Below are 25,517 nucleotides of genomic sequence, written 5' to 3' on the forward strand. Positions count from 1 at the left end.
ATTGGTATTGGTGTGTATGTGATACTGCAAACCAGAAAACCACACCAAAGCAGATGTGTGTTGTCAAATAACATCCAAATCAAAGGTTTAATTTGTTCTTGGAATGAAAGGACAGAAAACGAATATAAAATTTGGTGGAAACAGATAATGTCACTTAGGAAGCCCAAACTGCAATACATATTATTGACACGTGAGTTCTCTTTTGGACAATTCCTAGGAAAGGGTGTGATATTTCAGAAAGATAAGAAAGCAGTTTTCCAGACACCCGGGGAGAGCATTTCTACATGCACAACACACTACCCCTGTCAATAGTATTTTGGTGGTTAAAATAGATATTTACTAATAGTGATCAGGGATATGCAAATCAAAGCCACAATGGGATGTCACCTGACATCAGTTTAGATGGTTATTATTAAAAAAAGTAAAGGTGTTGGCAAGGATGCGGAGGAAAGGGAACCCTTGCACTCTGCTGTTAGGACTATAAATTGGTACAGGCATTATAGAAAACAGTACGGATGTTCTCAAAAACCTAAAAATAGAGCCACTATATGATCCAGCAAACTCTCTTGTGGATATATACTCAAAGGAAATGAAATCAGCACCTCAAACAGATATCTTCATTGCTGAGTCCATTGCCATTATTCTCAATAGCCAAGATATAGAAACAACTTGAGTGCCCTTGATGGAGAGTAGTTAAAAAAAAAAAAAAAAGATTGGTGTGTGTGTGTGTGTGTGTGTGTGTGTGTGTATACCCACATAATTATACACATATAATTACTCGGTTTTTTCAGAACAGGAGATCCTGTCATTTGCAACAACATGGCTGAAACTGGGGAGCATCACTCTAAATGAAATAAGCCAGGCACAGAAAGAAAAATATTGCGTGATCATACTTAGAACTGGAATCTAAAAAAGTCAAATGCACAGAAGCAGGGAGTAGAACGGTGGCTGCCAGAGGTGGGGAGATGGAGGAAACAGAGGGAGATGTTAGTCAAAGGGTACAAGTGGCCACTATGGGGGTGAATAAATCTTCAGATCAAAGGTAGAACATAATGATTATAGTTAATAGTGTACTGGATATACTGAATAACTGGAAATTTGCTATGAGATTTCAGGTGCTCTCACAACAACAGCAAAGGAACTGTGTGAAAAGACGATCTGTTCATTAGCTTGACTATAGTAATCTTCACTATGTATATAAAATCGTGATATTGTACACCTTAAGCATATACATTTTTTATTTTAAAAAAGATGGTAGAGAACTTAAGAATAGCAGTTAGCACTTAACAACTAAAATTAAATATAGTTTTAACTCAAATATCATTGAAGCTTTTCCTAAAATTATGCCACTAACTTTACCTCCCAAGGCTTTATAAAAATATCTCTCTCAGTAAATGAAATCAAAACAGTATTAGGATTGATTACTTGCATCTGAAAAAACAAGACGGATTTGTTATGAATTCTAGACTTCCTTGCTGCCATGGCCATACAAGTGTTTAACTGGTATGAAAATAATCCTGCCCAGCTTTGGAAAAACTCAACAGGCTGGAATAAGAGCCAAGATGTTACAAATACCTCCCCATTCCACTGTCTCTTTTCTGTCAAACTCATAAAAATGTATATAATCCGTACACATTGGTAAAAGCACACTCTATTTATGTCAAAGTAAACTTAAACTTGGAGCTTTATGTGTCTTTCACATAATGTAGCTCATTGTTTGCTTGAGAAATGAGGATGAGAGATTTTGGTACCTGGGGCAATGCTGAGGTTATTCAATTTGAGTTGGGTAATTAAGAACAGATTCTTACTACTAAAGCCTGATCAGTTTAAACTTACAATATAGAAAATAATACTTCTTCCTGCGATTTTGAAACTTAATATCTTTTAAAATGGGAAAAGCCAAAAATGATTTCTCTCCCAGAGCAAGACATAATTATAGCCGTCTAAGGCTTCAGCGACATGACTAAACTAAGCCAATTTATTGGATCATCTTTCCCCTTCGCCATGTCAAGAGGCATCATATTCTCTCATTGGAAGAAATCTTAATATTTAAAACACAATTTGCTCTTAATTGTGAAGCAGGCGGTGCTTTTAAAACATTTCTAAAAGTCAGAAATGTGTTAGTGTAGACAAAAAAAAAAAAAAAAAAAAAAGCATTGAAATATCTAATTTTGAGTCCCTGGCTCTTCCATTTGCCAACTCAGTGATTTCAAACATCTCAGAAGTCAGATCTCCTTTTTTGCAAAGTTGTTCAGAGACATGAGGCAAGGACTGAATAAAGTAACACATACGAATACCCTTTGAAAACTAAGGAATACTATAAATATACTAGTTTTGTTTTTTGAGGTCCTAACAGGAGCAGCAACCATGAAAACCATAAACTGACACATGTTGACATATATTTAGCCTAGACACGATAAACTGTCAATTTATGAGGACAGTCATCCCTATATCCCATTTTTAGGGTTTTGTTTCTGGGACCAGTCCTGGCATGAATTTCTGCGTCAGTCAGGAGACAGAAATGATACTGGGAGTTTAACTGGATCTAATGTAAAGAATTTTTAACCAGATACTGTAGAACTAAAAATTCTCCAAAAATGGAAAAAGGGAACAGAAGCATTATAGTTAATAATTACAGGAATCAGCTTTCACTCACAGGCTGGAGAAACAAAGGAAGAGTTTGGAACAATTTCAAGCTCAAAGACAGGACCTACACCTCCAAGGAGAGGACTCTGCCTGACAGGTGCTGGTGGCTTTGAAACCTGTTCTGGGAGGGCTGGAAAAGCTGCAAACTCGATCAGCTGAAGCTTTTGAAAGAAACTGGTGCTTCCTGGGTGAAGAGCATGGCTGAGGTAGGGCTGGAAGGAAGGGAAGCAAACCAGGGAAGAGTCATATTCAAGATGACCCCATTGGTGTATAGCAATACAGGGGCAAAATATGGTCTGCATGACGCCAAGGCTCAAGATCTTTGCTTTATATCTCACTGTTTCCATATAAAGATTAATTTTGTATGGCGTTGCTACCTGGAAACTGGTAGAGAATATTTGAATTAGAAGACGCAGAAATACTGCTAACATGGTGAAGCTAATTTTCATCGATACCGGTTTTAGCAAAGTTTAAAAGTAAGCTTTATCTATCTATCTATCTATCTATCTATCTATATAAAACGTTATATATAGGTATAAACGTTTATATATAAACATTAGTTCATATATAGTTCTAATTTTAAAACTTTGTATAATTTGAACATAGTAAAAATGGCAGGGAAGAAACATGGTTTCATAATTGTTAAAATAAATGTCATAAGACCTATACACAAACATGAAAACAAAACATCGCAGCAGAGACTGAGATCCATCAAAATTCTCCTCCTCTTCCCCGTCCCTGAGCGAGACTACACTATCCAGGTGCTCTTCCAGTCAGGCCTGGCCATGTGACTGAGTCCCAGCCAATAGAAATGTGAGTGGGCGCAGTATGCGGAAATCCCGATCTGGCCCCGAAAACCTCCCACCCTTGTGCCTTTATCTCTTCCTCTTTTTCCAGGTGGGTTCAAAAAACATCTAAAATTAGGAGATGGAAGAGACTCAATTCAGAAGACGCCTGGAGAGGTGAATCCTCTTGTGGAGGATAAGTACTGGTGACCTCCACGCCTACCCTGGGCCTTTCTGTATGGGACTGAGCCATTTCATGTCTGAATGGATTCATTGTCATGGCTCAATGTACCCTGAACTGATATACACGTTGTAATAATTATATTAGCAAGACTTTAAAAATCAGAGGACCTATTATTTATTAAGCTTTGATTAAAATGTTAGGAACTGTGTAGTCTCTCCATATTACATATATTTATAAAATACCTTGCCAGGCCTTTACTCAGAACATCTCTATACTTTGCACATGGCACAAAAGAGCCCAGTTTGATTCTCTTACAGTTCAAATTAGAGGAGAGAATAAAGATAGAGAACAAAGGGAAAGATTTATCTGGGGACACCTTGTGGATCAGTTGATTAAGTGTCTGCCTTTGGCTCAGGTCATGATCCCAGGGTCCAAGGATCAGGCACCCACTTCTTGCTCAGCAGGGAGTCTGTTTCTCCCTCTGCCTCTGTCTACCACCCTGCCTACTTGTGCTTTCTGTCAAATAAATAAATAAAATCTTAAAAAAAAAGATTTATCTGTAAGATAAATAAGATCACCAATAGAAACAAAAATGGACAGCCAATAGCTTAGTGGAAAAGCAAGAGGCAGAAGGAATACACAAGCCGTAGAAGAACGAATGCATGTAGGGCCATTTGGTGTAGGGCTATAGCTCCCCCGACCCTTCAGAATTTTCCAAAGGAATCACAGTAAAATTGCTCCTTTCAATAGTTGGCATTTATAAAGATGGTTAAGTGATCAAAAAGTCATGTTTCCAAAGTTCTGTTTAAGAAAGCAGGAAAGTGTTACAAGATGCCTGTGAATATTTTTCAACTGACACGGTCAGCATAAGAAAGAAAGAAAAAAGAAAAACAAAAGAAAATCCTTCTGCCTAAAGGATGTGTTTTAGTTAGCTGGGAAATTATACAGAACAGTACAAATTTAAATGACAGTACATGACCACACATTTGTTTATCTAAGAAACCGCCCTTCGTAACACCGGGACTGTAAATGCTGTAGGAAACTCAGATGGGGGTTAGATTTGATAAACTGAAGAATATCAGGAACAGTGTCCATTTTTTTTTCTTTTTTTTTAATGCAGTCCCATTTTATGGGAAACCAAACACCTCTTCTACTGATGTGAATCATAAGAGCTCATTCTCTCAAGTTGTTGCCTAGGCGCACGTTCCCTATTTTCAGGTTATCTTTCCACTGCTGTCATTCAGGGGCATACACTGTAAACTGTGTAAGTGATCTCTGCAGCTTTCCTGCTGGGATTAGTAATAGCCATACTACCAAATATTACTGTGCAATCGACCTGAGGCTTGCATTTAGATTACATTTGATTTCTATAGTTGGGAAATGCATGCTTTAATTTTCCTATTATGTTAAAACTGATAATGCATAAAAAAGGAAGATACCTGCTCACAATACTGACTTTATAAAGTGGGTATGATTTGCTTTATAATAGCAATGCTTGTACCACCAAATGTGCATTTATGCTTTAGACCAGCCAAACTCTTGGGGAGGGGAGCGGAAAGCCTGACGAGTGAAAACACTGGGATGGGAAACAATCCCAACTGTGAGGCAGTTAATAGAAGGTGCTTCTGCTTAGGTCCTCGAAATTTCAGGAGAACTCAAATTTGGTAAGCATGTTCTTACCACCTCTCCCTCCAAAGGTACGGAGGCCTATAAATCGCTGAATCCATTATTCACAACATAAAGACAAAGAAGGAACCAAAACTATCATGTCCGAAGCAGTGCGGTCTTACTTGGCTAAACATATGACTGATACCCTTCATGGCATCACAAATCTTTTGTTTTGTTTTGCTTTTTGTCTCCTGCACATGTACACACTAAACAGCTGTCACTTCTTTTTATACCAGTTATGAATTTTTTAAAAGTGCTATCAAAGCACTTGTTTTACTATCTTTTTACTGTCTTTATTTTTTTTCTCCTTTTACAGTAGGTCTCAGAGAAGCCTGGGTGCACATCCTAAAGCTCATTAGGTAGGAGAGGAATAACGTCCAGCATGTATAGATTCTCTGTGGGGACTCGGGATATTTGTATGTGGTGTAAACTATAGGGAACCAAAATAAAAAAAATTCTCTAACCTCCTGAAAGTAATGCAATTATGAAAATATCTTACCGTCAGTGCAAAAATGCTGAAGAAATAGAATAGAAATAGAATGATTCTTTTCTTCATTAAGAATTTTTCAGTATTTTACCATATTATTCAGTTACACATACTTACAGCAAAGTACACAAATTCTACGCATACAGCTCAATGAATTTTCACCCCTCATAGGACCATCAATTCAGAGTAAGAAATAGAACAAGACCAACAAACAGAAGCTCCCTTTACAGTCATTACCTCCACTCCAGCAGGGAAACTACTCCCGGAACTTTGAACACTGGGGATTCCTTTCGCATATGTGTACCTATGCACTGGAATCAGTTTGTACTTTTAGAACCGTGAACTTCGTCCATATTGTCATATACAGCTGTACTTTGTCTATTCTCCTTGACGTTTATGATATTCCATTGTTGCCAATATACCCCCAGTTTATTTAACCATTCGAATATTAATGGGCCTTTGTGTATTTTCCAGTTTCGAGCTGTTAGGAATAGTATTAGTATGAGTTTTGTGTACGTGTGTTTTGGTGAACACATGCCAGCTTTTTACTAGATTTACGCTTCTCTATAGAATCAAGAGGTCATGAGATGTATGCATGTTCTGGTTTAGTTAATGCTGAGAGTTTTCCAAGGTGGTTATCCCAATTTATATTCCCACCAGTGATGTATGGGAGTTCTGTTTGCTTCATACCCTCAACGAAAGCTTGTTATTATCTGTGGTTTTCATTTTAGCCATTCAGGTAGGTGTGCAGTATAATCACACTACGATTTTAATTTGCATTTCCCTGCTGACTAATGTGAGTAAACAGAATGAGACTTTTTGATATATTTTTAAATAGATGTATATTTTACAGAATCTGGATTCAGTAAAGGATCTCAAAGATGACTGGTCCACGGATATCAAAAGTATGGTACGTTTGTCCCCACTATACCCCCACACCATCCCTTCCTGTACCTTTGGAATGTGGCAAGAGTTCAGTGACCTGGATTCAGCTTCAGAAACCTTCCAGATACAACTCATTACACAGTCATTGCCAAGCAAACAAAATAAACTCACAAGAGGGATCTTACTGACCAGATAAAGTTTATCAGAAGCAGAAAGGCGGAACTCGTAAAAAAAAGGCTAAGGTAGGCTGTTCCAGGTTTACATTTCAGATTTGCCACTCACTGTGGCAGGAAAGAAGATTTCTCTCTGTGACGCTGCCTTTATCAGGTTGGTATGATTTGCTTTCTAGGAGCCAAGTTCAATTCATGGAGCTGAGTGATCCTGGCAAGTTACTTCATCCCTAGAAAGTGGTACAACGAGGATGAACTAGAAACAGAGCTGTACCATTTTTGATGCTTGTGGTCCTTCCCTTTGGTTTCTCCTGAGTGCAAATCTTTCATGATTTCTGTGATTCTACTTGCTCTTGAACTAATCTTGAATTAATCTCCTTCTTAAAAGCCTGCTGAAGATAGCAGGAATTCAGGGAATGGCCATGAATTACTGAAGTCTTTCCTGATTTTTGTCTAAATCAAGACATGGATGTTGGGTCATTTCATCTGTCACTACAGAAAACAATGCAGGAAGATTGGATGCTGGAATGACCACAAGGAGCAGGTCATCCTCCCTGACACTTCTGATGGTGCCCATGGCATCTGAGGCTTTGTAGAGTTCTCATTTACTCACCTGGTCTCAGCAGAGGTCCTCGTATGGCTTCATTAGCAACAATGAGATCCGCCACTGGCCCAAGGTGCACAGGCACTCCTGCCTTTGAAGGAAACTAGGAAAGGAAGGGAAAACAATCAGACCCCACTGGTGGTTCCTTTGAGCCACATGTGCGTGGTTTCAGTACCCTTGGCCTGCTCTCATCCTCTGTGAGGTCTCTTCATCCTGCTTGGGCTCCTTCCTTCTCTATCTGTGAAGTGGTTGTTTACATGAGCTCATGGTATCTTGATGACAGTCATGAAATCCAAATCGCTCTGAATCCTCAAATTTCTTTTTCGTCACTCATTTGGAGGCGCCCTCTTACCTGATCCAAACTTACTTTATGGCAAAAGCCTTGCCTAACCTGATGTGAGGTTATTTATTGTCTTTACTTGGTCCACTTTATGGGGAAATGGATATAATTTGCTGTGAAAGGGATGCTGGGCTTAGAGAGTGCTGGCCCAGACTGGGTTGGGAGTGCTACTGATGCATGGCATCTGTACATAATACCTTCCCAAATCTGAAAAATCTTGAATTTTGAAATAACTCTGGCCCCAGGAGTGTTAGATAAAAAAACAATAGACACAGACACATACCAAGCTCCTAACAGACCTTGCTTTCAAACTGTATGTCTTGTTGAGTGTTTACCCTTTTATTTGAATTATTTTAAGAAGGAAATCAAAACAAGAAGACACAGGTTTTCACCTAATAGAGCAGTCACAAACTAAAAATTTAATAAGGTACCTAGAGTAGAAGAGGATATAGGGAAGCAGAGACCTTTGTACACCATCGGTGGGAATGTATATTGGCATAAACTTTTTGAGAGGCGATTTGCAATTTTCTTGGAGAATTTAAATTGCATATGTACTTTGACCCAGCAACTCTACTACGAAGTATCCTGTAGAGTCAAAAGAGTATGTCAGGTGTGTGCCATATTGAGTATTACATAACAATATAAAAAAGAAAAAGGCTTATTAGTAAGAGACTGGTTAAATAAATTTTGGTGTAAGTACACAAAATGATAAAATGCTGTCTTTTAATAAAAAAAAAAATGGAAATGAGGTATACCTGAATGTAATGACATGGAAAAGTCTCCAAAATAAATATGTAAGTGAAATAAGCAATTTGTAGTATAACAAACATAAAAACACACATATATGATCTTTACAATTTCTAAGGATATACTGATATTTTAGGTAAGCCAATTTCCCCCTTACACATATTTGTATAGAAATGGCAGGTGGTTATGATTAGGGATGAAAACAAGGGAAGGAGGCTTTCACGTTTCATTATATATGTTTTTAACTTTTTTCTTTTTCATGTGCATTTGCTGCTCTTCCTGGTTCCCAGAAAGACTGTGCAATTCTCAAAGGTCCAGATATAGTAGAGGCCACCGAGCATCTTTCCTGAGATTGAAAATGTCATGAAAGGAAATCTTCAACCACCAAAGACTCCCATCACCTTCCAGTTGAACTTGACCTCCACTGACCCTTCAATACAGACCATAGACCTACAGTAATAAGAAAATCCACAGATGACATCATGGAATTCCAGAGATGACCTTCTGCCAAATAAATCCAATGATCACCTCTGCCTACCCCCCTTAAATGTGCCTTATATAAAGCATGTTGACTACACTATTAGCTTTCTGATCCAATAGCATGATCTGTGCCTCAGCTCTGGGTGTGCAGCTAAGAGCCAAGAAGACGCTGTGGTTAGCTAGACCTCAACCTGAGTGTACTGGTCTAAGATTTTCCACTTGCCACTGCCCACCTCATGCAGCATGTAAAAGATGGCTTATGTAGTGATATCCAGTGGCCTGTGAGTCATCCTCGCCAATGCCAGAATCTCCAAGTTTTATTGAAACAGTAATCTCAGGATGAGTACTTCTATGGACCCCTTCAAATCCAATCCCAAAATTTACCTCTGCTCTATGTTTACCTGGAATTGGAATTGGATTAGAAAGACAATAAAGAACTGAGTTACCTTTCCTTGCTGGCACATAAATATCATGTTGAACAGTCCTCCTTCGGTCCAGTAGAAACATTAAAAAATCAACTGAGTTGGTCAAGCTACTGGCAGATATATGAGTTCTTCAGAATCAGATGCCTGATTGGCCTTCAGCCTTTAGTATCCTGAGTTAAATTCTTCTCTGCTTTCCCTAAACAATTCACCTTCGGAATTTTTTTTTTATTGTTGTTGTTAACAATCTAAGGACACGTCAGCCTTCAACTGGTCTTCTATGCATAACACTTTTTTCCATGATATTGGAGAGTCCGGCTCCTTCTTTTTTTTTAATAAATCACAGCTTCCACGGTACCTACATTGGTTTCTCCAATCAAGTACTGCCACATCTAAATTCTCTTCACATTACTTATGATTATTTCCTTTACTTACTCTTTATTCCATTATTGCTGGCTTGCTTCCCACCCCCTCAAATATAAATGTTGTAAAAACTGAAACATTGTTTGTCTTGATTGTCAGTATATTCTCTGGAACACAGGAAATACTGGGTAATCATTTGCTGGTGGAAGGAGTGAATGAATGAACACTCTGTCACCTTCCATCCTCTAGAAAGGTAAGCCAGATGTTTTGGGGGGTGGAAAAGGCAAAGCAGATACTGCTTTTGTTAAGTAGGAAAAGGCTGGGTAAAACCAGGAAATGATATTTTATACTGAATGAAGACTAAATGCCAAGGAGCCAGGGTGGTCCATTCAGAAAAGTGTTCACAAACAGCCTGTAATGTCTTCCTGCAGCTTTCCTGCTTCTCTGAGTCTGGGGACTAGATTAAAAAAAGGAAAAGTCAATGGAGTTTGGAAGTATATCAAGCTCTCTCCTCAAGTATTTCTGAGAAACACCATGTTCAGGTCTGCCGATGATCACTAAGTCCTGGAGAACTGAAACGAAGGCAGCAAAGGCCAAATGTACGACTCCATGGACAGTGGTCTTCCATGGACAGACAGACATCAACAAAATCTTATCACAATGTTTAGCCATCATCTGCTGCATAACGAGAGCCTTCGTGCGTGTATGTGTGTGTGTGTGTGTGTGTGTGTGTGTGTTTTAATTCTGAAAACACTCATGAAAGAGAGGAAAATTGACAGTAATGGAAAAATGTTAACATAATAATAATATCTTAGAAGATATAATTTGATTCAATGATACATATGCATCTTAATCTTGGTATTTTTCAGATGAACTTTTTCCCTGGTAAGTTTTTCTTTTCTAAGACATTATAAATTAAATACTTCACTCAGCATTTTCATATTCTGTTGTATTACTATATTTTTCCTTTCAAGGCTTGTTCTTGCCTTTCTCTTTACTCAATGCCACATTAAAAAAAAAATGGGGGCGCCTGGGTGGCTCAGTGGGTTAAAGCCTCTGTCTTCGGCTCAGGCCATGATCCCAGGGTCCTGGGATTGAGCCCCACATCAAGCTCTCTGCTCAGCAGTCAGCAAGGAGCCTGCTTCCTCCTCTCTCTCTGCCTGCCTCTCTGCCTACTTGTGATCTCTGTCAAATTAAAAAAAAAAAATTAAAAAAATTAAAAAAAAATCCACTATCTGCAATAGGTCCATGTCTCCTCTGAAACAGGGATGGACAGGTTAACATTGGACTTTGGTCAAGGGCACAGAAAAAGTGAGCAGGTTAGGGACAATTTTCCTTGGGGCACCTAACAACTGAACTGTCTTTAAAGCCTAGGGTCTAAGGAGTGTTTGCCTCTTCTGCTACCATCTTTCTTTTTATACTCACTAGCTCCAGGTATGACTACTTATTCACTTCACCCCCTAAGAGTCATTCTTGCATGCCTTCTCTGTGCTAGACACATAACCAAACATGGTGGTTGCAGCAGTGAAAGGACCAACAATTCCTTCTTTCATGGGGCTGACATGCAAGCCACTCAAAGCAGGTGTGCCACAGGGATGTAGTATCTTAAACATCTCAGACAGAGAGAGCATTTCTAAAAATTCCTTAAACAGTAAGCCTAATAAAATGATGAGTACTTATCATTTAAGCTGGATGCTGGGGAAGAAGAGGATACAATTGAAAAAGGAAGCATTAAAAATTAGATTTCTCCAAAACTAACAACAACCACCAAGACAAACATAGGCTGCCACATAAGCATAGGTCAGTGGTCACCAAGCTTTTCTGCAAAGGATAAGACAGAAAATATTTTAAGCTTTGTGGGCCAGACAGTCTCTATTCCAGCTACTCAACTTTCCCATGGTGGCACAAAATCCTCCACAATGTGCAAATACATGACCACAGCTGTGTTCCAATAAAACTTTATTCATGAAAAGAAATCTGCAGGCCAGACTTGCCCCCACATGCATTGTTTGCCAATCCTGATTGTGGTCCATCTTTTCCCAACAATCCTTCACAATGAAGAAACTGAACGTATACTAGGTAGAATCCTTTACCCAAGGTTACACAGGTAAGAATTCCCCTAACTCATTCTGTATCCCTAACTACATGTGTTGTTGAATAAGACAAACATGGAGAAAAATGAGCCTGGGAGATACTGTATGCCACAAGTCTCCAATCTCTCACTGAAGTGCTTTCATTTGGGTGCCTAGTTGTGGTGACAAGAAGTTGGTCAGTGAGAGCTAGAGCAGTAACAGAAATCTTTCTGAAGGAGGTGGGCTGGAAGAATTCCTGACCTGGAATACCCACCCTTTCTTTCCCTACCCACCTGCGCCTGCCTCTAACTACTCTCTCTGCAGATCTCACTTCCAGCTTCACCTCCTGTGGGAAGGCTCCACAGAATCCTCAGGCACTGTCAGAGGCTCCCTCTATGGTGTTCCCATTGCACCTTGTGGAAGCTCACAGTCTTATGTGCACACTGTTCAGCATTTATATTATACTTATTAAAACTAAAACCAGCCAACAAAAACTGACAGTGCTTATCACCTGGCACCGTGGTCTGGTTAATTCCACGTCTGAATCTCCAAAGGACAATAAGCAACTCAAGGGCAGGAACTGTTGGGTTTCCTCTTTGAGTCTAGCCCCTGTTGGTGCAGTACATGTTTGGGATTCATGAGTTGAATTACTGAATTCATAAATAGGGGTCAGATTTGATTGAGCATAAAGGGAGGTGAAAATTACATTTCCTAGAAGGGGAATCACCTGTGACCAGGGACATAGTTATGAAACCAAGCCTAAAGAGGTGAGAGCAGTGAATAGGGGAGCAAAACTGGAGTTGGGACCTGGATGGGATGGCAACCATAGTCTACCATGGGACCTGGATGGTAGACCCATGGTCTACCATCACTTCCCCAGTGACACTATTGTCCCTGAAGGAGCTTATTTTTCATTACACAGTTGAAAAGTATTTTGAGGGTCACCTAGGTGGCTCAGTGGGTTAAGCCTCTGCCTTCAGCTCAGGTCATGGTCCCAGGGTCCTAGGATGGAGCCCCAAATTGGGCTCTCTGCTCAGCAGGGAGCCTGCTTCACCCTCTTTCTCTGCCTCTGTTTCTGCCTACTTGTGATCTCTCTCTCTCTGTGAAATAAATAAAATTTTTTTTAAAAAAGTATTTTGATTGAAGACATTTTCATATGCAATTTTAGTGAAATTGATTCCCTCCCTCCCCCAACAAAGCTGTGGTACTATGTTATAAAAACATTTAAGTAACACTCTAAATGTTTTCATGTTACTCTTTTTTAGTACCTGGGGATATATTTGGCTTGATTTCTATTTTAACTTATGCTACTTCTTGTTCTTCCCTTTTTAGCTTCTCTTCCAGTCTTTCTGCTTTAAATTGTTGGGTGCGGTCACTGAATGGTCTTTGGTTTATGTCTATGAAGAGTTTCAGTTTATTATCTATCAAGCCATGTGTCTTTCTGTTTCCAGTGGGTCTCTGAGTTATGGTACAAAAATGACAACATGATGGACAGAATCTTGACTACGCTGTCACCAGCTGCTCTGGCTCTACCTTTCAAATCACTTGTACCCTTTTAGCTTGATCACTACAAAGAGCTAGAAGAAACAAACCATGAGGCAAGGTATTAGGATGTGTTGAGATGCTTATTTGATTCTTAATGCTATTAATAAAGGTTTATCTGTCCCTTCTTGTTCATTCCCGCAGGCTAGGGAAGCCCCTGAGAGGTTTCAGGTAGCTTATGATGAAACATCATTTCATATCCTATATCATCTTCGACGATGAAGTAGGTACCATTTTTCTACCGAGGGGCCTATTCTCTTTTTGACAAGGTTTTGTCTATGAATAGATTAGTCTTCCCAGGAGCCTCAGCTGATGGGTGATTAATATGCAGGGTCCACCCCCGGATTAATCATCTTGAGATACTAGGAGGTGAAACACCCACCTAACCCAGGTAAGAGCAGCTAAGCTGTCCTCTTTCCCTCCCTTTCTTGTCTCCTCTCCCTAGCATTTTCACGACATTTTAAACACAGGTTCCTCACAGCAGGATGAAAACAGAACAAGTCAAGTGATGCCAAAGTCAAAACTTGAAGTCACTTATTGGTTGAGAAAGGTACAACTAAAAATAATAAAAAATTTACTAAGTTATAGGGGAACATTTTGCATATATTATAAAGCATTGTAGGATTGGTGACTAAGGGCTTAAGTCAAATGGCTGGGTTTTTTGAGTCTGTATTAAACTTATTGATTTAGATACAATTTCTCCCAACTCTTCCCACAATTTCTACAATGGTATCCAACCTTGCATAAATAGCTAGCTCCCTTTCCCCACCCCCTCCTGGGGGAACGTCATACAAATTCACAGTTTAAACAATTTATATCCCATTAACACCTTCCCCACTCCAATATGCTGGACCCTTATTTCTTTCACAACATTGTCATAAGAACCCATCTCACCTAACCCAAGCAGCTATCGAGTGAACTCCAGTGGGGGATACTTGGAAAAATATGACAAAAACCAGCCACATTGAATGAACACGCAACAAAGGACATTAGGGAAATTGGCTAATATACTGAATTACTTAAAATTACAATGTTGAAAAAAAAATTGCGGTAGTGGGGAAATGATGCCAATTAGTGGCCCAGTAATGGGCAGGGGAAAAGCCACTTTGCCATCTATAACTCAGCCCTTCACTTCTCAGACAGTGAATGCCTGCTTTTCTGCCATAAGCACGGAACTATCTGGAAGACAGAGGTCTCAACTGCATTGAGATTTTCAGGAGAAAACAAGAGGTGCCAGTTAAGACATCACCATGAACTTCAAAGTGCAGGAAGGAAGGGCTGTAAATGACTAAAGTGAAGTCAGATGACAATACTTACCGCTTTCTTTTTTTTCTCCAGAGGCCAATTTCTTCCTTTTCCTTTTTTGCTTTTTGATGGTACAGTACTCCGGCCACCCCCAGAAAGATTCCAGAATCCTCCCTCAGTTTTTTATTCCTGCAGTTGGCAACCTACACTACCAGGATATCCATCTTTAATACAAATCTGAATGCCTTGTACTGTCATTTGGGTTTAAATATATTTCCCCTGAGCTCTGGCCTCAGTAAAAATAGCAGACAGCTGGTCACCATGTTCCACACCATAAACCTGTTGGGAAGAAGTATGGCCAAGGGCTTTGGCTTGCATTGGAATCACTCGAAAAGCTTGTTAAAAACACAGATTTCTGGCCTCCACCCTCAGGATTTCTGATATATATGTCTGGTGTGGAATCCCCAAATCTGCATTTCTAAGTTCCCACTTGGTACCGATGCTACTGGTCCAGGAACCGTGCTCTCAAAATCACTGCTTTCAACCAATCCCAAAGTGACTATCTCAAAAGATAGGGCAGGGGTTCCCAAATTCTGCTGCATCTCAGAATCACCTCGACAACTTTGACAATCCCAATGCATCTTATACCAAGTGAATCAGAATGTGTGTGCAGGCATTCACAGTTTTCAAGCCCAGGCATCTGTATTTTCAAAGATCTCCAGGTGATCACAAAATACAGCCACATTTAAGAACCATTGAACCTTGGGATGAGACCCAAAGAGAAAGGGCATTAGACCAGAGCCCAGGGGAGGAAGAGGAGGAAGAACACCCCTTATTAATCATGACCTTGGGACCCTCCTACTTATCTAGTCTCTCTCTCTCATCTGTCAAAGAGGTGACCACCCCTTTACTTGCCTCTCAAGCACCAGTAGCAAGAAAAATACATCAAACCAGCAAAATGGTTTTGAAAATTAGGAAGGGGCCTCCAGATGAAAGGCACAGCAAGGAAGGTGGTGCTGCCTAGGGTGAGATGCAAAGGCTTTGCCAGTGGGAAGACCCAGGTCAGCACCCTGCTTCTGCCTAGCTCTGCAACCTGAGCAAGCTCATTGAGCTGCTCTGTGCTGCACTTTCCTCCTTTGTAAAACCACAGTGTCATTTCCTTCCTCATGGGGTTCCTCCAGAGCAATTTTGCTATTTGCCCAGAACATACTGGAGAACGACTGCTAGGGCATATTTGACGGGTGTATATATTACACATGCCATGATCCCTGGATGTGGAGAAGGCCTCCTTTTGGGTGGACATTCGAACAGAAGTCAGTGAAGCGAATAGTGGAAAGGCTGAAAAATAGCATCAGAGAGACATCACATAAGGGGACAGGAGACCATTGTGGGTGTGTGAAGATTCAACTCAGTTTAAATAACTCAGTGACTGGGTCTTGAGGCAGCAGCTTCCTTAGAATTAGGGAGCTCCCCGCCCTTTCCTCCTCCGCCTGCACAGGACTCATTTACAAAGTGGCTTGTTCTTCAGACACCCTATGTACTGGTAGGTAATCTGAACTTGAAGGTACCTTCAGATCTTGAATCTTGTCTTTTATTTGGCGTATACAAGTTCTTCCGCTGGACTAGACTGCAAGCTCCTTGAATTTCTCGAGGTTTCTGTTTTTCTAGAGCACCTCTGGGTTGTTAATTTTGGGTGCTTAACGGTCATCAATTTCTCATCACTTTCCACAATGCCCATCTTAAATTACTACTACATGGCGTAATTGAATACTTCTTCAACAATCCAAATGCTATCTCTCTACTTAGAAGTCTTCCAAGGTTTCCCATCATTCATAGGGTCCAGTTTAGCCTCCTTAGGTTGGTAAGGCTCCTTAGTTGATAAGGCTCTTCATGATCTGGCCTCTGCTGACTTCCCCAAGCTTGATGGAGAGGATATAGCCAGAGCTTTGCTGTTGTCGAGATTAGGGTTTCAAATCCAGCCTGGCCGCTGACAAACTGTACATCTGCCTAAGAGTTCCATAATTTCCCTGAATCTCAGTTTATCTGCAAAATGGGAAAAATATTACTTTTTTCAGGGTTTTTTTTTTAATAAGACTAGGACTAATAAATGTGAGATGCCTAGCATATACATTTTCTTTTCTTTTTAAAAGACTTACTTATTTTAGAGAGACAAGGTTGGGGAAGAACAGAGGGAGAAAGAGCCTTAAGCAGACTCCCTGCTAAGCACAGAGCCTGATGTGAGGCTTAATCTCATGACCTGAGCCAAAAGCCAAGAGTCTGGCTCTTACCCAACTGTGCCACCCAGATGCCCATAGCATATACATTTTCTTAGTAAACATGAACGACATTTCCTGATATATGCATTTCCTTATACATGCAGTCCTTGTGCCAGGAATTGTGAGCGCTCTCAAAAAGACTTTGCTTCTTTAACTTTGAACAGGCACTTTCCCATGTCATTAGTTTAGAATCTTCTCCCCCTTCAAGATCCAGATGAATAAGTATCACTTTGGTGATGCTTCCATAACCCACACATGCAAAGCTGCTCCCTTCCCTTGGTGCCACTGCCATCTTGGTAGGGAGCTCTACCTGTCACCGTCTGATGAAACCAGTGGTTTATATGCCTGCCCTCAAAGTAGAAAGAAGCTATCAAAAACACCAGGGACCACACCCTGATTCATCAGCATAGCCCATGACTTGCAAGCAAGAGGTGACCAACATTAGCTAATGGTCTCCTCCTCACACAGTTTGTCCTGTCATTTGTGCAAGGTCACATGAAACCTGGTATGTTGCAAGTTCATAGAGGGTATCCTACACCCTTGATGCCCACAGACCAGGAGGACTGACATCATTTGGGTACCTTTTAGGACTGGAGAATCCCAGGGCTCTCCTCAGACTTTCTACGTCAGAGTCAGTCTCCATTTTAACAAGCCCCCACTCCACCCTAACCCCCAAGGGATTTAAATGCATACCAGTGCTTGCAAAATGCTATCCTAAACATCTCTGCACTCCCACCAGAGGCACACAAGCAGGCACACATAAGTGAAACATACGGACAATTCATTCTGCATTAGCAAGGAAGAGGAATGGACTCTAGAGATATTTCAACCCTAGCATAATGTGAGTCATGGGAAGAATCCTTGTATTTTATTCTAGATAACACTGTGGTGATGATTTACAAACTCCAGGTTCCCAAGGGGGTCTTGAGACATAGCCCTCCTTACTTTGATCAATAAAAATTAAAGTAAAAACAAATAGAAATCCATCCCGACCCAGACCCTGGTACGAAAGAAGAAAAAAATCAGTCTTAAGCAGTGCTAGATCTCATAACTAAAAATGAAACAACTTAAAGCTAATCTTCCAGTGGAGAAGGTACCAAAATCATGAAGGATAACACGTCTGCTACGAGCGAGAGCATTCTGGTTTACCACCTACATGTATCAGAGCAAGGGGCCCCCAAAACATGAGACTAATCCAGAGTCAATACCATGGCAAGCAACACTTGTGCACCAATTTAGCATGGAACGCCATTCACTTGAACATGGCCATTAGAACACTGGACGTGAACATCCCCCTGCTCCCACATCTCTGTAATGCTGTACGGAATGCCTTAGTCATCCTGAGCTGTGGCCTCAGGCCTCTCTCCTCCCTAAGGTACCATTAGAGATAGACTAAGGGCACGAGGAAAAATGACACTTGCATCGAGTATCCTCCCTCACACCTAGAACTCACATTAGGTGACATTACTGTCTGGGAATGTATTCAGTGGAAAACTATTCCAATAGCCAACAGCAATTCCATAGCAGGACGACATACTTCTCAGACGCATAGTTTATCATAAATAAGGTATACACAAAGCTTCTGCACAACTGTAAATGTTGTCTTACATTCTTTTCTGGGAAAAAATAAAAGGAGCAAGGAGGTAATCTGAGTCCCAGATCACCGTCTCCAGGCCACAGACTGCCTTCAGTGGTGTGGGGACGGGATGGCGGCAGGCGAAGCCGACTGCATCCCTTCTCTGCACACTGGGACAGAGGCTGTTAGAAGCAGCAGCAAGAATTAAAGTGAGACACACTAGTTTTTACTTCATTTATTCCCCCTTAAATCTGAAGGAATGCCTGCCTGCAAATTAAGACACAGACGCTTCATTCAGGGTGCAACCTCATTTATTTTTCTGAAGATCTTGAACAAACAAAAAATCCTACATGAAATGGAGAGAAAAAGGCATTTTGGAGCATTTCTTTGCCCTCCTGTTCTCGAGTGAGATCAAACAGCACAATAGTTTGCATCCTTTTTGGTCGGGTACTTTTCCCCCCGTCACTTCACAGATGGGAAAGATTTTGTGAACTTTTCTAAGCAACTGACGGGACCGCTTCAATCTCTCCTAAGTGCCTCGTCAGCAGATTCCTAGAGCCTGGCTGGAAAAGCACTTGTTTCACCCCTGCCCCCCTCCCCATTGGAAAGATGCCTCTTAAGCTATAGTGAGGCAGAGCGTAGCCATTCAATTACCCAAATACTAGAAGTCTATAAAAGAACACTGTACAGCAATTGGTCTCTTGATTTGAATGAAACAGCACGCCCAGACACATCCCCAGATCCTGAAAATAAATCCCCATACAACATCTTGTGACTCAACCATATCACAGGATGCATTTTTATCAATTTTGAGATAACTTGCAGGATACACAGACCAAATCAAGATGATCACACCATCAAGAGGGAGAAATCAACCCCAGATGAAACCCTTTTTCAGGGTTATTGATGGTAGCAACAGCACATCTGCCTTTAAAAAAAAAAAAAAAAAAGATGCTCAGATTTTAATTTTCAGAATGCTTTTAAACATTTCAACTATTTAAATGTGACCAGTGCCCACTCCACAAATAATCCAGTCCTTGTCTGTGTGCATTTATGTCTATGGCCACTCAGAGAGTAAGTGGGCAAATAACTAACAAAACTAAAAGATAATTGTTCAAACCTCTAAAATTTATATCTAGCCCTTGAGAAACAGATGGTGGCTTCTGTAGAAGGCATAAAGCAATGAGCTGTCCAATTTCAGGTATAGAAGCAGAGATTTCCTGAAAAAGAAAGGTAAGTCCCAGTTTCTATGCCATGTTCCTGTTTGCCAAGACTCACCTGTGCTTAGAAAGAGGGTGGTAGCTGGAGGATTCATTTTCCTAAGGACACCATACAATCCCATGGACAAAGTGAGTTCAGCTTCCAACCTTTGCTATCAGGAGACTGTGTACCCTCAAACCTCAGAAAGCATCCAAATCACTCAGCACACGTTCAATTCTCTGTACACGTTGCAAAAAAATCTCTCTCCCTCACTTGTGCCGATCTCTTTATTGCAGTTGACATGGGCTCGCCCAGGGGACTGACTTGTTGTTCCATAAAGATCCTTAAATAGGCACTACTGATGAAACATTTAATCCAAGCCTCGGGATCAAATGGCTGCTACTGCCAGGGACAGCGATAGAAAAATCTATTCCCCAATTAAATAATTGCACGCAAAGCCATGACTGTTCATTATGTCCTTTAACGGAGCTCAGCTTTTGTGGCACACAGCCAACGGCCTTCATATTTTATTTTAGTAATATGTATCTAGTACTTTTGAGATCATGGATTATTTTAAACATTCTTGAAGGGAACCATCTCTTCCCCCACGTGAAAAATAGAGTGTGAGTTTGAACAAGAGAGCCTGTTATGATCACCGTACAGCAATTATTTATGTAAGGGCACATGGGCTATTTCTGAAAGTCTTCTCTGCTTTGGGTTAAAACATAATCCTTTCTTTTGGGGGGGGGGGCATTTTTGTCTCTTTAGTACCAGGACGTGAATTTTTATCTTTTGCCTCATCTGAACCGTTTATCCGGGAAGTGAGAGGAGAGTCATCAACTGTCTATTAAAAGGGGCCATATCCTGGAAGTCTAATAAAAAATCTTGTCCCCCAAGGCAACAACATCCACATTAAAGGATAGCATCAGACAACAGGAAGGTGGTTCAATGGGAAATGTCCAGAATGAGATTTAGTTCTGAAGCTTTAACGTCTTAAGAGCACAGGGGATTGTGAGTACAGCGACAGGAGATTTTTTTATTCTTATTTTTTTTTGTAAGGGAGGGAGGTTACACCTGGAACATAGGTAGTAAAATATTTCATAAGATTGGAACACTCATGCAAAACAAATATTGGTTTTGAAATGCAGAGCTGTTGGAACACAGAACAAATATCAGAAGTTTGGAGAGGCTTAAAAATATCCCATAATAGAGCCTTTCCTCAAATATTCATTTTTCTCATGAAAGAACTAAAAAAAAAAAAACCAAAAAACCCCCAAAACAAAACAAAACCGACAAAAAACCATGCTCCCGCACATGCGTCTCCTCTCGACAGGGGTTATTTTGAACAAAGCTCTCTGATGATGTACAAAGGTATCTAGCTCTTTGTGATGACAAGGTGGCTTAGAGCTTGTCTCTTGCCCCTTTCGAGGAAATGGATTTTTAATTCTTCAAAGTTGTCCTCTGTCTGTGTTATTTTGTGCTTTCATTCAGATTAACTATGGATTTTAATTACTGCCTTCTGTCATTTGGTTAATGAATATTTTTCTGATGGCCACATCCATGGTCCTGGATTGAAGTTCCACCCTACATGAGGTCAATGTTAAGGAATTGTTCTCCAAGGCCCATTGATTCTTGTGTCATTAAGTGGCAACTCTGAGTGCTAATGTACCAACATCTGGGAAACGTCTTTCTCCTAATTTCAAAGGATTTTGATATAACAAGGGATAGAATCTATGAAAAGCACTATTTCCATTTTGACTTTAGCATCCTTCCCATGGGAACTATTTATCAGTTCAAAATCCTTTAAAGAGGAAGAAATAACCTGCAAAGATTCTTGGCTTCTCTTCCAGGGAGACACTGGCTATAGCAGAATCTCACTGAAACAAAACAATGCAAAATACAACAGATAACTTCAAATAAAGCCTAGATCAAGAGGTGCGTGAAAAAAAGAAACTCCACCCTTGCTGCCTTAGACCTCTGTAAAAACTTTAATGATAAAAACGGTTTAGTTAGTAAATAAAGTGACCTGACATTAAGCAATATCTCAAAACAATTCTTGTCACAATTTGGGATATTTTTGTGGGATATGATCCAGTCCCCTCATCAGTGCTTATAACTCTCTTTGATTTTGTTACTTCCTTTGTTTATTCCAACTGGATCAACATTCTCCATCACTAAAATACTTTGTGTAACCAAACCACCTAAAATTTACTGTATCTAGGGATCTATTACTCTAATCTTGGCATTATGACTCATTTGGCAAGAATACATGTATAATTTCTTTTCCTAAATAGGCTATTGAAATATCGTGAAGTATCTTTACTGGGCAAGACAATTTTTAGGGAGGAACAAAACAAACCACAAATAAATGATTGTGTCTGATAGCTTCATGATGAATATTAAAGAAATAACACTGGCTTACTCAATTCTTTCTGACCCTTGAGAAGAATCTCTCGATGCTTTCAGAAACTTTATATCAATCTTCACACTCTAAAGAAATGTACAACTTAGAAAGTTTCACAGACTTTTTTTGAATTAGTAAAACTTAAAGGGGGCAGAGTGAGGAGAGAACAGAGCCTTAAATTCAGCAAATACTATGATGACAGGGGCCCCAAGCCACACTGTAATGCAACTGCCAAGCAAAATTCCGTATTTTCCTTTTCCTTTTTTCCCCCCCATTATTTAAAAAGAGAGAGAGAGACTTGTGCCATTTAAAAAGAGCTTTCAACTTCTCCCCAGTCAATGACTGAGCGACAACTCGGGGACCTTGGACTGGCTTTTCAATATTAATAATTTGAAGTACTAATGTCAAATTCCACTTTTGGAGTTGCAAATATATCAGGTTCACCAAATAGCTCGGCTTTTCTTTATAAATACCCCACAATGAATACATTAGCTTTAACATCTATTCTTTTGATAAGCCATCTTGAGGTGGTCTGACTTTTGTTTTCTTTGCTTTCACAAACACACTCCTCCCCATGATTAATGGCCTCCCATTGGGTATATGGAAAATTTCCCAGCCTGGTTCCCTTGAGAATGCTCTACAACATGGATTTCTAGGCAAAGCTAGATTAAAAGAGGAGGAGCATGAGCTATAGTCCCCCTACCCCACAGCCATCAATTATATACAGTTATAAATCAAAGTTTTCAGTCCAAACAAAGACCAGTGTGGCAAGCAAACAAGGGCGTTCACGGCAAATTGTTTTGAAGCCGAATAAAACTCTTGACAGGAAACAATGGAGTCAGCAAAGCTCCTGTCAATATCACTCTAAAGTTTAGCTGATTTATGAAGAATTAGACATGGTGTATCAAGTCGCTCGAGGATTGATTGAGAAAAGCACGGAGAAGTGTGAATAAGCTAATACGAAACCAAATGAAGCTCTTCCTTGATCAAAAACGTTTAGCCAAATACTGTTTTTGTCTGTATGAATTTGACCCCTTGCCTTAGAACCTTACCGCAAAATCTTTAGTTATCAGACATAGCCCCCTTCCCGCACTTATTTTTGGGTTCTCTGTAAGCAGAATTACTGGCCTTTACAACCTTCCTGTGAACCATGGTTTTAGGCTCATACTTTTCTATTTTGATCTTACACTTGGGAGAATTTAATTTCACTTGTTTCAGATACTGTTTATATGCCCCACATAAAAATCTATTTCAAAAGGAGAAACAGGAAAATATTGACTTCTGTGAAAACAAATAGAAATACCATCAGGAGGCAAAGCAAGTGCAGAAGGCATGAAATTAAATAAATAATACTGTAAGTTTTCTAGGTATTTTTTTTTTATCCTTGAGATCTAACATTTATCAAGAGCTTTCAAGAGCCCCAAACTGCTCCCACCTACAAAACATGTACTTGGGTAAGAGAATAATAATTCTAGTAGCTGTTATTATTATTATAACATTCACTGAGCATTCACTATGTGCCAGATATGCTTCAAAGCAATTTATGCATATTAGCTTATTTATTCTTCAGAACAAACTGATTAAGTAGTGACTATCATCTTCTCCATTTTATGGTAGAAGAAACTGATGCATAAAGAGGCTAGCTTGTCTGAGGTTGCATAGTTAAGAAGTTACACAAGTGTGCCTGGGTGGCTAAGTTAGTTAAGTGGCTGCAGTAGGCTCAGGTCATGATCTGAGGATCCTGGGATTGAGCCCTGCATTGGGCTCCCTGCTCAGTGGGGAGCCTACTTCTTCTTCCCCCTCTGCTCCTCCCCCTCTCCTTCCTCATGCTCGTTCTCTCTCTCTCTCAAATAAATACAATCTAAATAAATACATAAATAAATTTACACAAGAAAGATACGGAGGATCCTGACTTTGAACCCAGGAAGTAGGACTTTGTAACCACTACACCAAACCTTGTATTTGGAATAAAAAATTAAAAAATATAGATCTCTCTTGGGGTATGTGGGTGCCTTAGTCGGTCAAGTGTCTGACTCTTTGGCTAAGGTCATAATCAAAGGGTCATGGGAGTGAGCTCCATATCAGGCTCCATCCCGGGTGTGGAGCCTGCTTGAGATTCTCTCTCTGTCCTCCCCTGCTCCTCTCTCTGCTCACGCTCAAAAAATAAAAACATAAAAATAAAACATTTAAAAATTAAAAAGAAATAAAAAAATATAAATCTCCTTTATATTACTCAAAATTGATTCAAAATCTTCACTCCTTAGGAAAGACATCTTCATTTGCCCCACTCATCTTACCTTAGCAAGTTGTGAAAATCAAATGATATTGTATACAAACATGGAAGGGAAATGTTTTAAGATGTATGGAACATTTGAAATTACTTTGCTCATGATGAGTTTCTCTGTTTTAGTAACAGAGCTGCTTTTTCTGTGGACAGCCTACTTCATGTTCTGCTGGTAGGAACTGGATAAGTTGGGGGGACATATGATTCAGGCCTAATAAGAATTTGTCACCCCCCACAGTCATAGTGTAATGAGTGTGGGAATGATATGGTCCATTTCTGGGCCCAGACCATTAAGAGGTGAGTGATCCTCTTCTGTTCTCTTTCCTCTTCTACCAAAAAGCCTGGGTGTGGTAAACTGATCTTGAGCACACTGAGTCATCAAGGTTATAGGGGATGGTAAAGCCACAAGATGGAAGAAGCCCAAGTCCCTGAATGATTACACAGAGGGGAGTGGCCTCCAACCTAAACACCTATGGGAAGTTGTTAAAAAGAAGTGAAGTTCTATCAGGCTTAAGCATTATATATTTTGCTCTACTTACTACAGCAATGTAGCCTACCTGATTAATACAGTAACAACGTAAGTGAATACACTTTCAGCTTAGATTATTTCATTATATTATTTGGAATGAAGACCATGCAAATGAATTTGGAACAAATCTGGACAATTATGGAAGGGCTAGACTGAGATATCTTCCTATTTCAGTAAAATAGGAAGAAGATGTAATAAGATAGAAAGAAGATGATGGAGCCAAGAGTTTCTAATTCATTATTTGGGAGGAAGAGGGCCTTGATCAAAACTAAGCAATTAGATTTTCAAAAACTGGCAGTGCAGGGGCACCTGGGTGGATCAGTCATTAAGCATCTCCCTTCAGCTTGGTCCATGATCCCAGGGTCTTGGGATTGAACCCCACATTGAGCTTCTTGCTCAGAGGGAAGCCTGCTTCTCTCTCTCCCACTCCCCGTGACTGTGTACCCTCTCACTGTCTCGCTCTCTGAGTCAAATAAATAAAATCTTAAAAAAAAAATTGGCAGTATTTATCCTTCAGTTTTGTGTTCAGGATAAAAGGAAATGAACTAAATGGTTAAGGGGGTAAGAAAATCTGGCAGGGGACAGATGAGATGCTAGAATAAGAAAAA

The 25,517-nt window shown here is 40.0% G+C and overlaps 1 protein-coding gene across 1 annotated transcript in view; it reads right to left on the bottom strand.

Annotated features, from left to right (window-relative positions):
* RARB (retinoic acid receptor beta) overlaps positions 1 to 25,517 on the bottom strand; it is a 725,834-nt gene that overhangs the window by 439,055 nt on the left and 261,262 nt on the right. Inside the window, exon 4 of the mRNA XM_032327731.1 lies at positions 7,439 to 7,532. The gene's annotated coding sequence lies outside the window, so the exon portion shown is untranslated. The remainder of the gene's footprint in view (positions 1 to 7,438; positions 7,533 to 25,517) is intronic.

Source organism: Mustela erminea, chromosome 1, assembly GCF_009829155.1.
Source record: "Mustela erminea isolate mMusErm1 chromosome 1, mMusErm1.Pri, whole genome shotgun sequence".
NCBI classification, from domain to species: domain Eukaryota; kingdom Metazoa; phylum Chordata; class Mammalia; order Carnivora; family Mustelidae; genus Mustela; species Mustela erminea.